This window comes from Uranotaenia lowii, chromosome 3, assembly GCF_029784155.1.
Source record: "Uranotaenia lowii strain MFRU-FL chromosome 3, ASM2978415v1, whole genome shotgun sequence".
Classification (NCBI taxonomy): Eukaryota; Metazoa; Arthropoda; class Insecta; order Diptera; family Culicidae; genus Uranotaenia; species Uranotaenia lowii.
The window spans coordinates 257916082-257930835 of record NC_073693.1 but is presented as its reverse complement, the minus strand read 5'-3'; the positions used below and the strand labels follow the sequence as shown (position 1 = coordinate 257930835).

Genomic DNA, 14754 nt, shown 5'->3' with positions numbered 1-14754 from the left:
TTACAAGCCTTAAAACTAAACAATCTCGTAAAGGTAATGGTGTTTTTTTTGCGGACTTTCAAAAAACCGTAACAATTTGGTGATAGATTGTCTGATTAATGCTAGGTTTAATGCTAATCACAATTGATCTGGTATAAAAACAAGTAGGAACTCAAAGCATAACGTAATAATCCCATATAATAATATTGGTACATCGGTAGTTGATGGATTGAAGATCGTAAAAAAAATCTTATAGGTCTTTCATTTTTTTCCTCGATCGTCGAAAAAATTTTCAATAATTTTTCATATTAGCGATGGTTTCAGTCACCTGAACATAAATCAAATAACTTGAATATATCAGTTGTGATAAGCTGTCAAAGTTCCTACAACAGCCTGCAATAGTAGGTATGAGTATTGCGTACCAAACTAAAATAAAAGTTTCACAACATATGAATTTTATGTCTTTCCACCTTGCTGATTTGTTACCTTTTTCCGCACTGGTATTGGTAAAGATATTGGTAAATTTATACCGCCAATTCTTCTTATCAAACTAATGAACATCTGAATTTGTGTTTCGATCGATAAACTGCACGATCGTCAACATGCCAACCCAAGCTCTATCTACCCTTGTGAACCAGTCACTAGCACCAATTTGTGCGGCCCATAATTGCTGGTGCTTTCTCTGTCGCACATTTTCACGCCCTCTTCACCACTCTCCCGTGTGATCGAGATCGTGATCTGCTTTCTCTCACACTTTTCGATGTGAGAGATCCTGGTTGGCAGTGAAGAACATTTTCCTCCGGTTGTTTGTAATATCTACATTTCTAGAGCGCGGGAGAAGAAAATTTTCCTCGGTCTTTTTGGTGTTGAATTTTTCCTCGATCGCGCACGCACCAACCAGCCGCCCTAGAATGTAGAACGTGCCTGCGATCGCACTCTTTCTTGCGCTTGGAGATCTGCACCACATCATCGTTTTCACTACTGGGTGGCGCATCTTTCTTTCCCTGCTCAGTAGCGGCATTTCCTTTTTTTCGGTCGGATATTCTCGAGCGGTTGGTGTTAGGCTATTCGTGATAATTTTATTGTACGATCAACGGTTCGCGCCCGCGGTGCTCCTTAATGATTTCCCATATCGGTAGCGTGCGCCGATTGCCACTTGGCCGGAGCGTTTAGAATCCGATTTATGTATTATTGGGTCGGAAGGGGGAAAATCATCGCTACCGGTTGAAAGTTTAATTATTATTATTGTTCGGTCGGGCGGCGGCTGCGATAGTGTGTTTACTCGCTAATATATATCTCGATGCTTAGGATCTCCCCCCAAGTGACCATCATCATCGGCGTAAAACCGGAGTGGCCCCCGGGATTCTCGTTTTTTATATACTTTATGTTATGGTCGTGCGCCGGTCGCTCGGAGTTTCGAGAGGTGTGAAAATTCCTGTGAAAGTGCGAGACAATTAGGTGTTGATCACTGGTAGCCGTGAAAAAAGTGCCGTGCAACTAAACGGCCAAGTGCCTCTTGGGCCTTTATCCGTGTGATCCCCGGTTTGTTTGGCGACGAATGGTTTGTTTGGGTGCTCATTTGCAAACAGCAAATTTGTGATCTTCCTTTCAACGGTGCCGGGGAATAATCGTTTTGATAACAAAAATATAGCACCTCCTTCGAGTGTCAGTGGAAAATGTGCTGAAAAGTGTTAAAGAGTGTGAAAAATTTGGTGACACAATTGTCGATTGATTTACTGATATACATATACGTGGTGAGCGCGTATTTCTTAGTCATCATGCACCACTTGGATTTCGGTGGCAGTATCGGAATTCGACATTCCGACGGAGGAATTGGCCCCGGAATGGGCATCGTAGGAATGACCTCGTACGATTCCTTGCATGGGATTGGGTCGGTCATCGGCCCTGCCATGGAACTAACGTCGATTGACTTTCAACAACACCAGCAGCAGCACCACCATCAACAGCAACAATCGCAACACCATTATGGCGCGACGCCGCCGGAATATTGGAGTACACCGACGCCCTACAAAAATGGATCGACACCCCATGAAGGAAATGGAAGGTGATTTTTTGACTGTTGCATAATATCGAATGCTTAGCATTGTTCATGGATCAGAGTGATGGAACTATATCTCGAAGTTTCTTGTCTCTTGAGCTTAAACATTTGCCCATAAGCTTGGTTGTTCTACCGACCGAGCTGTGGCCAAAACCTCTACATTGTAAACACAGAACAAACATTAACCCTTCATTTCATGATTTTTTATTTTTCCTTAAAAATCATTTTAAACAGTTGTAAATGATGAGTACATCAAGAAAAAAATTTAAAATAAAATACGATTTTTCACTTTTTTCATACATTAATTGTTGCAAATTTGTAACTTTATGAAACGAAGGGTTAAGAACACTTTGAACATATTTTCTACAGAGCTTCTATTTAAACTTAACGACAGCCAGCCTTGTTTCGGTTTTATTTTAATATGTTTAGGTATGTCTTCCATGACTTAATATTTACTCAATTGATTAGTTAATCGGCCTTATCGGTGAAAAGTTATGTGCTTTTTAGTAGGAACATTTAAAGATTATGAAATTTTATAGACGGATAGAAAGTAAGGAGTAATGAAAGATGGTGAAAAATGAGCGATTAAAATTCGGTTAAGAAGACATTTTCATCACATACCTACCAAATTTATGTTCAGCACAGGCCAAGTACTATGAAATGGTAGATACGGATAGATTTGAATCTACTGCCACTCATTAATAGGCCAACAGCACAAGCGGAAACTTGTTATCGATCAGAACTCAGAACGGATCTATCGATAGATTGCCTTCTCAGTATTGTTATCAACGCATTCGATACAACCGGGGTTTGATTGCGAATCGTTACGGTGTGATAATGAACTACCACCGATGCTCTGCCGTGATATGACGAAGTGACGTACATCCGTTTTTTGTCAGTTATTCAAGTTTTCTAAGTTAGTTTATGTAGCTTTCAAATGTACTAATTTTTTTCTGGAATACCGTATAGTTTTTGATTTAACTTAGTAAAACGAAGTGACTTACCATGACGTCGTTGCTACTAACTCCTCCATCCACAAAAGAGATTCGAAAACACGAGCAGCTCTAACAATTTTAACACGATATTCCTCGAATTTGGAACATATACCTATTTCGACATGTTAATATTTTTTCGAGATGAAAAGGGACTCTTCCCATCTCAGTAGAGGAGGGTCCCATTCTGATTATTTTTAAAATAAAAAAAGGAGTTTTGTTTCCCAAATGGCTTTCCTCTTAATTTGCTTGACCATGGTGACGTATTGCAGCGTATTGTAGAGTGTGCTACAAAGATATTGAAGTTCTTCTTTTACGTTACCAATTAGCGATAAACAACGTTGCATTCAGTAGCAAGGTAGCCGAAATCACTGAAAAATCTATAATTTCACAGAATTTTGAGCCAATTTTCATCACAGAATCGGTGTCACAGAACACGGGAATTTCAGAAATATTCACAAATTTCACAGAAGTTGAAAATTGTTGACGTTTCTTCAAAATTTTATTTTCAATGTCAATATAAATTTTGGATGATTATCATGCCTCTTCTTAAGTAAAATGTCAAAAAGACGCAAATTGATATGACTATTGAATGAAATTAATGGAGAATGCATCACAGAAAACTGTTAAATATTTTTTGAGTAAAAATAAAGAAAGTCAGTTTTTTTTTCAAAACACAGAATTTTTTTTTCGGCAACCTTGATCAGTAGATGAGTTTGAGATTACTGATTCCTTGGGGATACTTTATTTGTTATCTATACCTCGAAACTGGAATACTAGTTTTTCGATTTTATCACTGTTCGATTTTATCATTGTTCGATTTTTCAATGCTCGCTAAATTCACGCTCGATTTGATCACGGTTATTGTTTCGATTTTATCACGTTGTTTTTGGAAATCATTTACCATTTTCACATTTTTAATTCAAGTTTCGCCAAATTCACGGTTTTGCCATTATCACGGTGAATTAACACGTTCGTCGCCACGTCACCCATATTTGGCAGACGGGTGTATTTCCTGGGAGGCCCCGTCACATCAAAAAGCAGGTGACGTTCTCTTACTGGAGTTTACCGCTCAGCTTCGCCACACGTTTCAAATATGGGAGTTCTCCCTCTTTGCTTTCACTCTCTGATAATTTCTTTGGGCCCGGATAGCAAAACTACCAAAATGAGCGTGGCGACGAACGTGTTAAGCGTGATAAATCGAAAAACTACGTATCTTTGCAATATAAAATAGGGTTTGTTGTTGTTTCAAAAAAATCATGTTTTTCTCATAAACGAGTGGAAGTATATACATATATATATAGTATATATTTCAGGAAATTTATTTATAGTTCACAATATAATCTGCAAGTATCAATGAAAAATTTCAACATAGGTTTCACCGTTATTGAAGGATTTGCAAAGATATGGATGATCGAAATTTCCATCTTTGAACCTACTGTTCCTATTTTGGTACGGAACTGGTTCCTTTCATTGGACTTAGATCTGAAATTCCTATAAAAAGTATGATTTTTCGAAAATAAATCAACAAATTCATTAAAAATGTAATCTTCAATAAACTATTATCATAAAAAAGTATTACAGATTTAAATTTCTGTTACACTTTTACTCTCCGTTAGCTCTATCAGCAGAACAATATCTGGAACTTAGTTGGGTTTACTTAATTGTTGTTTATATGCGTAAAGCTCACAAAAAATGTTAGAAATGTTTAATATTGGTTTCCAATTGTGTCCCAAATAAAAATTCTCACCTTTGTTGATTTGTGAGTATTGAAACAGAGTTTTGGCGATGTCAAGTCTAAAAATGAAACATCAAAGTCAAAAGTCTCTTATTTGTTAACCCTTTACAAATTTTCCGGGTTTTTCCATTGATTTTCATTTATTTTAGGAAAAAAAGGTAGTATGGTTGATATTATTCACAGTGAAAGTAATTTCCCTTTTAACTTTGACATGGACTGTAAAAAAAGTGATTTTTTCCTTGTTGACTCTGATTTTTCAAACCGCGCCCCACTTTGTGAGCTGTCTAAATTACCACGTATTAGAAAGTACATTTTTAAAAACCTTGGAAATTTTATCGCAAAGACTTTTTATTAGAAAAACGGTATAGTAGGATTCAGAAAGAATGAGAGTACATTATGTGCATAGTCGTATCTTTATCCTATGCTGAAAAAAGGAGTTATTTACAATTCCGGCTTTTTAGGACTAAAGTAGGCTCTAGATCCAAAGTAGAAGCATTCACCCTATTGTAGAAAAATGTGCAAAATGTAACAAAACAACAAACTTTTAATTTTAAAAAATAAAAAATAAACAATTTTTTTTTTTGAGTTATTGCACCTTGTTTGAAAAATCTAACAAAATGTGGAGGGTATCAGTGTACGAAAAAACTTTCATTGAATGTTTGTCACCTCTCCCTCCTTCCAGTGGGGATTTTGGAAGAGAAGAGGGGGTCTTCTATATATTGTTGCACCCAAGTTTGACACGGGAGGGTAATTGGGTACAAGAAATGTTTGTCACCCCTTCCTCCTTCCAGTGGGTTAATTTAAAGGTGGGGGGGGGGGGGTGGTGGTCTTCTATATGTTTTATGTAAAAATTGAAAAGGAAAGGGGTTTCCTTACAATTATTTGCATCATTTGACAACTTATTAAGCATATGATTATTAGAGTGCTCTCCATTCTGTTATTGGGATATAGAATGTCACAAGGTAGGCTCCCATACAATTTTTTTTCAAACAACCTTAGGACTTATATTAATATAATTTTGTTGTATATTAAATTGAATGAGTTTTAAGATACGAAAAAAGTGTATTTTAAAGATATAGGGGGGGGGGGGGGGGGGTTATTATTAGAAACGCCTACCTCCTTCAAGCAGCAAGGAATGAGAAAGGGAAAGAGAGAGGGCTCCTATATAAGTTTGTTTTGGTATGAATCGAGAATTTATCAAACAAATTGGATTATATTTCATAAGAGAGCTTGTATGCGAACGAATTTTTGGCGTTATGTAACATATCAAATAAATTGAGCCAAATGCGGCAAGTGATGTTATTTTGTACTATCTAATTATGTTTTTATTAGGTTCGTGAGGAGGTTATAAGGAATTCGGGAGCCCTTGCCTCTTCGAAAAGTGAGAAGGGCTAGAATCCATACAAGTGAAACATTCATTTTGTCATAATTGACCCTTTAAGCAGATCCTATCGGCTTCTCTGAAATTTTGCCGACATCACACTAGCGCCAAATAAGCGTTAACGGGTTGGGTTTCAACCTCTAGTTTGAACATTTTTCACGCACATTCGTGCAAAAGTGCAATTCACATTACTGTAAGCAGTATAAAAACAATCATGCTGTGAGTGAACTGGCGTTGGATGTTCAATGTTTAAGTGCGATGATGTGCGTTTACTCAAAGTTCGAATGCAAAGCTGCAATACTTGAGAAGAAAGCTGCAAAGCTTGGATCCCAGTATTCACAAAATTTATTTTTGAAATAAGAAGAATTTAGCCCATGGTATTTTTAATCACCATACTTTATGTTTGTGTGAGATATCCAAGAAAGTATACAGAAAAATTGCAAATTTCAAACTTATTTATTTTTTCGAAAAACGTAGTTTTTGGAAAATCGCTGTTATTTCTTAAAATTGGGAAATTCTATCAATTGTTTTTATCTCACACACATCTTTCTACACCTAGTGAACAATGTTTGGATGAAATTTGCAAAATCTTATCGAATCAAAAAATTATTTTTCAACTTTGATGGGCTATTACTCTCATAATACTTAAAATAAAGGCTTGAAACCTGTTCAGTTTTGATATTTGAACGAAAATGTTATTATTTTACTGGCTCAATAATTGCTGTCACGCATTAAAGATTTAAATAACTCATTAGGCTCATAAAAATAGATTAAAAATTTCAGATCTTGAAAAACAAAATGCGAAAAGATTCAGTAAGTGATATGAAATCATCTTTGCATTGCAATTCGGCCCTCCAGCTGCCGCTTTCATTTTAAGGTGGTTCCTTCAGAATTTTGTTGAAATTTAATTAAATATATACCTACAAAAAGTCAAAATTCAGATAATTTAACTAGTTTTATAAGTTTTTGGAAGGTATAGCAAAGCACACCGAGTCAGCTAGTTGCGTGATAAAAAGGACTCAAAAAGTGCTTTTGACTAAAAATTTGAAAATTACGTCTTTGCAATGACTTAAGGGTAGCAGACAAACTTTTAAAATTCTCTTTGTCTGCCCAGTAACTGAAATATTTAAAATATTATGGCCAAAATAAGTAAATTGACTTTTTATCTTTAGACTTTGCTTGATTTTTCCCATGGCTTAAAGCACTCTGAATAAAGGATCAATTCTCCTTTAACTTTAAAAATAACACAATTTTTTTCGTTCCACGAAAATGCTTCTAGCTCATCTACAGGTTCATGTATCGTTATAACTTTTGGAGCATACAAACTTGAAATTAAACGCTTTCAGAAAATACAGACGACAATATACTATTTATTTTTCCAAAAATATATGATGAAATGAAAAAAGGGGTCAAGTATCTCCATTATCCAAAGATTATGAATCGCCACCTTGACATGTTTTGTTTGCACTTTTTCAGCATTTTTTTGTCGGTTGTGGTTTTCACGTTCGCCATCCTCACAGCTGACATTGAAGTTTTCTTGCCGAAATTTTGTATATATAATTTATATAATTCACCTATAAAAACTGTTTTATAGTTTTAATGTACTTTTGCTGAACGAATATTAAAATGCTTTGGACTTTAGCTTTGCTTGATTTCAAGCTAAGTAAAAGCTACTTTATTCATATCACTAATTGACATTCATCGTAGGGCAGAATGCGGCGGGCGCATTCCATCTATGGCATTTAGATTCTACGCAGAGTGGTGCATTTGAATTGAAGTTCTCATTAATCTTTTTAATAATTCTTCAGCTACACAATACACTGAAAAGAAATCGATTTCAAATAACGATAAATTATTAACATTGAAGCAACATTTTTTTATATATTACCTAAGGCCTAAGGGCTCAGTGTAAATCCCACCGCTAACAAAACAAGAAATGGGATAAAGTCTTTCCATTCTTCCTAAGTAATTTTTCTAAAGCATAAGTCAGGAAATGATATGATTTAGTCTAACAAATTGCCATTTTCTAGGAATAAATCACAGTTCTGAAAACGATACATCTCATGTTGATTAATGAAGCGCATCTCTTCAACATTATTAAACGATTTATCATCTCATTAGCTCCTACATCTTGCAGCAATGTTAGAAATGTGAAATTTAAATAAAACTTGGCTTGGCAAAAAGAACTTAAAATACATAAAAAAAGGAACTGCACACTCATTGTTTGTAGAAAATGCCGCCAATCTATAAACGATTAACTAGCAGTTGACACAGTTTTTCACAACTTCAAGATCATCCAAATGCACCGTAGAAAAAGTGCAGGCGCACCAAGAATGAAAACAATTTTGTCGAATTAGTTCTTGTCTTGCTCGCGGTAATTTATCACCCGAAACACCGCATATGTAATGACACTTTACTGCCCGAAATGCCAAAACTGGAAACAAACGACACGGCACACGAATGATTCATGGAATGCAGCCCTAGACGGGGACAAAACATGTGGAAAAAATAAAGCCATTCCAAAATTTGAAAGAGACAAAAAAACAGGGAACATGAATTCCAGCTGTGCGATCCGATGAGTCGCTGCTCGGTTCAAGGGACCTGCATTTTGTTGAGAACAGTAGAATTTGCATCCGTTTTAGATCGCGTAGCCAACAAGAGTGAGGACGACCATGTTCTAATTCCAGCTCGATACGGTTTACCTCAAGATGGCAAAATAAAACTAAAACAGCGTGAATTCTTCTCACGAAACTGTGAATGAAATTTGCAACACTGACTGGTCCAGGAGAAAAACCAAAAAGGGAAAGTTTAGCACCGGTAGACTGTAGCAGCAAAGCCGTAATCAAAGGACGGCAGTAAGTGATCGTTTCCTCTGAGCCAGTTGGAGGAATGGGACAATTAGTTCCACTCGATTTATGTCGTGTGTCGCAAGTGGATGCAAGCGGCGATAATTTAAATTTAACAAGACATAAATCTTGATCCAACACTCTCGTTAGAAGAAATCAAGAGGCGCACCCGGGCAAATTATGCTGCCAAGTGGTAATCCGGTGTAATGCTGTCAGGTACAGGATATGTTTGTGGAGATTTGTGTTGTTAGCTTGATGGAATGTTGATCATTCAATTAGTTGTCTGTCGTTTATTTGGAAGGAAGCATTCGTGATGGAGATGGACTCCGAATTTCAACTCGTTTTCTATTTTATAAAATTTAAAATTATTGTATTAGCTTTTATAAATTTTGTAGGGGAGAGTGGGGTAACGTGGGTCACTTTGAATATCTCAGATGTGTGTTGAGATAAAAATCTCAATCCAACTGTCGTCGTCGTCGCTTTGCATAAGCATATTTTTCTATATGTTGTTGACTTAAATGCGCATCATATGCTCCTTTTTTATCAAGTTTAAAAAAGTTTTAAAAAAATCACTTACATAATTAAACAAACACTCGCTAATTGCATGGATGGGGAACCTAAATTTTATAACAAAAATATACTCATATGCTTATGATCTTATTTTTGTCATGTTCTTTCACGTGGAAAAAGATTTTTTTATGAAACTTCAATAAATCACACAAACGCAACAAATTTGCAAATCATAGCTTGTGGGGAATCGTGGGCCACATTTTGTTTGGTATCTTGGGTCACCTTTATTTTTATGGTTTTATACACATTCAGAATAAAAATATGTTTTCCCTATCTGTATAGTTTTCTTATGACAAAGGAAGAGTTATGAAAAATATTTTGTCCATTCTGTATAAGAATTTTGCCAAAACGTTCGCGATCCAGGTTTTTGAATCTATTCGATCATACACAACCCTCTTTTTTATTTCATCATCTGAAATTGATTTAAAATAACTAAATGAATAATGAAATTACAGTTTTGGGTCAACTCATAAACTTTCCCGCCCGATTTCCCACCATTTTTCAAAATCAAAAAAATATTGCTTTTTTAAAACAGTCAGAACTTGGGGACAATAACTTATTAAAATTTAAAAAAATACTTAATGATAGCTTAAAAATGTAGAAAACCATTTATTATTTTCATTTTATCATTCATAATAAAAAAAGTTATGGAACATAGAAAAAAAGTGTCCCATGATTCTCCACTCTCCCATATAAAAACCTGGCAAAATCTGGGCATTTCAAAATTGTCGACCAAAACGCTGAGACTGTTGGCCAACAACTCCCGGATAATTCTAGCTCAGTCGCAGAAGACCCTTCGAATATTCTCAGGGATTCGAGAAGCAGGGATGCGGTTCTGGAAGCTGCTCCACGTTACCCAATTTCGGATACTTCGGGGAAGAAAGTGAAAGTGAATGTGACTCCTAATAAAAAATGTGTGAGATCAAAAAAATCTTTGTCGATAAATAATACAAATGGTAGTTATCATAGTTCTATTGTAATTTCTTAAGGGGGGGGTAGGGTCTAACGGGTATAAAAAAAACACCATTTTCACGATTTTTTTCTAGAGCTATCGTTCAAACAAATGTATTAAAATTTTTTGCGTTATACAAAGCATTGTTAAAAGAACATTTAGTAATTTTTTCGTAGAAAAATATTGAAAAATGAGCCGGTGACGGAGCACTTTCGAGGATGCCTTTTAGAAAACAGGATTTGCGGTGGACACTGTATCTCAGCACAGAATCATCTGAAGTCAAAAAATCAGAGCAAAATATTTTTAATAGATGTTTTTCTGGACCCCAACGTTTTTATTTAACTTAAAAATATTTTTATGAAATTTTTGTGGCTGTTTGAAGTAAAAACTACGATTTTTCAATTAAAAATCCGCCATTTTCACCTGTAAAATCTCCCCAAAGTAAAAAAATCAAAAAAGAAAAACGTTGGGGTCTGGTATTTTATATGTAGAAAATATGTTCCAAATTTGAAAAGAATCGGATAAGTAGTTTTCAAATGACGATGTCCACGGACTTTAAAAATGTGCTTTCGAGAAAAACGCGTTTGAAGTTTCTGCTCTTGCTTTCTTGCAGTATTAGATAAGAGGAGATAAAGGCCTATAACTTCTACAGTTTTGCTTCAATTGACTTGAAAATTTGACACAACATTCTTGAAATGTTTTACAATAAGAAAATAAAAAAATAAAAAAATCGATTTTTTGAAAGTGTTAGACCCTACCCCCCCCCTTAAGAAATAAGAAAATTCCATTTTTGAATCATTCTTACAAAAAGGTAAACAAAGCAAATTCCAATTGGAACTTTTTTATTTCTCTATTGAGAGGTTTTATAATTCACATCATTTTTATTTTACACGTTGCAAAATTTTTCTTGTGTGTATTATTCAAGTAGCTATAAAAATTCTGTCATAAATGATGTCTCTTTTTATTTACATCACATGTTATGGGATTTTACAGGTTTTTTTCGTAGTGTGTACGAAAATAAAAACCTGCTCTTCAACTGACCAGTTAAAACAAATGTCAAAGTTATGTAACTGGAAGGCTAGTAGATGATGTTTTGAGTTTGATACTCATTCTCTCGTTGGTTTTTTTCTCGCTTGTATATGCTTGTTTGAAGAGGTAATGCATAATTTTGTTCGGGAGCTCAAGTCTCAAGTCTAAATAAATATAATTCTTAAACCATATTTGCCTACACAGCAAAAAATATTTCCTGTAAAATTACGCAAATGTCCTGTAACAAAAAGGAGCAGGACATTTACCGTAATTTTACAGGTCGAAAAACAAATTACGTGATATTTAATTTTCAGTGAACAACTTTTTTACAGGACATTTGCTGTAATAATAAATGAATCTTCGTTAACTTTCAAGGAAAACAATTTAAAATTACAGGTTTTGTTCATTAATTAATTAATTCAGTGACACGTAATAGTCAAAAAAAATTCTGTGTATGATCAGTTAAAAAAAAAGTTTTTTTTTAAATTTGTGGTCTAGTCTGGCGCGAGTCTGGTTTTGGTTTGCCAGGCGTATTGGGTTCGATTCCCGGTATCGGCAAGAAAACTTTTGGGTTCGAATCCCATAAGTTGCCGACAGGTGAGATGTGTCTCCTTCTATAACTGACTATATAACAAGAATATTCAATCAGTTGCCAGCTGGCCAGGTATATACACGGATGCCAGAATATCTGTAAGTAAACTTGCCCACCTGATTGACTCGTTCTTAAAAAATATACCTACTTACACCAATACATTCGATAACAGTTCATACGAAGCCATGAGGTCCGGGTATGGTATACGCGATGCTTTGGAGATTTGTCGAATCTATTTAATTTTAAGAATGCATGTGAGCACATACTTAGGCAGAAACTGCGCTGAATCCGTGTACCCATGGTGGGTAATCAACATACAACATACATGATCAGTGGTTTTTCTGTAATTTCTATAAAAAAAAATAAAACAGCTATCAAATGCTCAAGAAAATTATACGAAATGCATAAGAAAGCAGAAGTCAAAAATTACATTGAAAAAACTCAAATTATTTTCAGTAAACCACACTTTTTCCATTTTCAAGTTGTAGATGTCAGCACTATCTTGCAGTTAAAACCAAATTAAGTCTCAATATTGATTTTCCAGGTTTATTTAGGCCCATCTTCATCATATCGAGATGGTTTGCCATCACAGTTTTGTTGGACTTCACGCTGCAGAAAGCTTTTTTCGGATTTGCAAAAAATAACCAGCCCAAGAATATACTACCGCCAAAATTCATGCTCGTATCAACTTCCGATTCAATTGCAAATCATACCAATCCACTCCAGTTGTACTCCAATACAAAGTACAGCATTATTCTGATTCTGACTTTTTTTTATAAAACGAACACACATATAGGATCTCAGTGAAACTTCATGTTTCTTTGAAGAGATCTAAATTCTACTTAAGACTAAAGCGTACATCTTTCAAGGATATAATGGCTAGCATCTTACTAATGCTAACACCACCAACCCACAGAAAGAGAACTATGTATGCCGTGACCGAGACTCGATCTCATGACCTCTGATGCAATTTTAATTTTTTCGATTTATGATAAGTTTAAATCGCCGATAAATTTATTAATTTAAGTATGTGCATTGACACGGGCGGCGAGATGAAATGCTAGATAGGTGTTCTTCATTCCTTTACTAATTCTTTTAACTATAGCATTTCATCTCGCCGCACGTGTCAATGAACATACTTAAATTAACTTTTTGATTTATTTTTTTTTTGAAACATCTAACTTTTTGATTTATTGATCTTAGAATTTCCAAGGCGTTCACACGGTACCAAACACTTATTTCTTGACTAAAATCATCCAGCACACCTGAATTAACCCGGGGTATTCGAAAATGTGCATCAATTAGGCTAATTGCAAGATAGTGCTGCCATCTATGACTTAAATCTAGAGAAATAGTGTTTGACCATTTAAAAACATTAGTATTTTTGAATTTGAAGGCTGTGTTTTGGATTCAAATTCAGCCTCAAATCTAAGTTTCATCAATTTGATAAAGTATTACAGCTCAAATATCTTAAAACCCCCTTTTAAAACCTTTGGAAGCCTTTTATTTCTAGAAAACTCCGAGAGATACAGTTATCTATTCAAATAAGCATTATTATTCACTTTTACTAAGTAAATTTTTAGAAATAATCTTGTTTTTGTTGAAAAACACAAGTGGTACTATTCTTATTTCGCACCCTTTTTTCATATTTTTGGTCCCCAATGCCAATTGCTACGTACAAAAAAAGTAAACTTATGCTTGATTTATCCGTTAATCTTCTCAAAACAAATTGTAGAAGAAAATGTTGGTAATTTACATTCATTCATATTTTAACAGGCAAAACAACAGGCAAAATATATTTTTATTTCGGTGACTGTATCTGAAATTCTGTGATGCCACCCCAAATGTCTTTGAAGATTATCTGTGATGCTTTTTCCAGAAAATTGATGGAAAGTGTATCACAAACATCGATAAATTGGGTTATTTAACTTATAATTCGCAATCCACATTACTAAAGCCAAAATATAGCAGAAATCCTATCGCAATGATATCTAAATAAAATTCAAAATTATAAAAATGTGAATAAAAATTCTAAAATCAAGAATGTAGTTTGTAGTTGCTTAAAAATATGTGAAATTGAACATTTTTCTGTGATTTCGACAACCTTGTTCAACATCTGAATGTAATGATCCAATACAGAACTTCAATTTAAAAAACGGGTTTATGAAAAAAAAACTAGGCTTTGTTGACAAGTTCGTTCGAAAAAATCACAGAAAGTCAAATAGCTATCCAACGCCCAAAGCTGTGGTTTCTTTAAAAATATATTTATCACATTCTTAGTTATCACTGTAGAAAGTTCCAGAAGATTTTTTAAATGAAAGTGATGACGAATATTATCATCGGTTTAAACAAGAATGTTGTTTTTTCCAAAAATTTGTAGTTATGTATATAATATGATGTGATATAATATGATGTGAAGCTCTGATAATTATCACAAAAAAAATATTTTAAGTGAGGCCCGCCGACAAGATTCAAATTGCCCCGTTGGTTCAAAAGGTTGCACACCCCTGCTCTAAAATATGTTCAATTAATAGGGTAATTTGTCAATTTTTGTAACTATTATAGAAACTATTATAAAAACATTTCTATTTTGCATATTAAGCAAAAATCTGACAC

The 14754-nt window shown here is 34.6% G+C and overlaps 1 pseudogene; it reads left to right on the top strand.

The window, feature by feature from the left end:
- The first annotated feature begins 1028 nt into the window (after nucleotides 1-1028).
- LOC129753330 (T-box transcription factor TBX2-B-like) overlaps nucleotides 1029-14754 on the top strand; it is a 96910-nt pseudogene continuing 83184 nt past the window's right edge.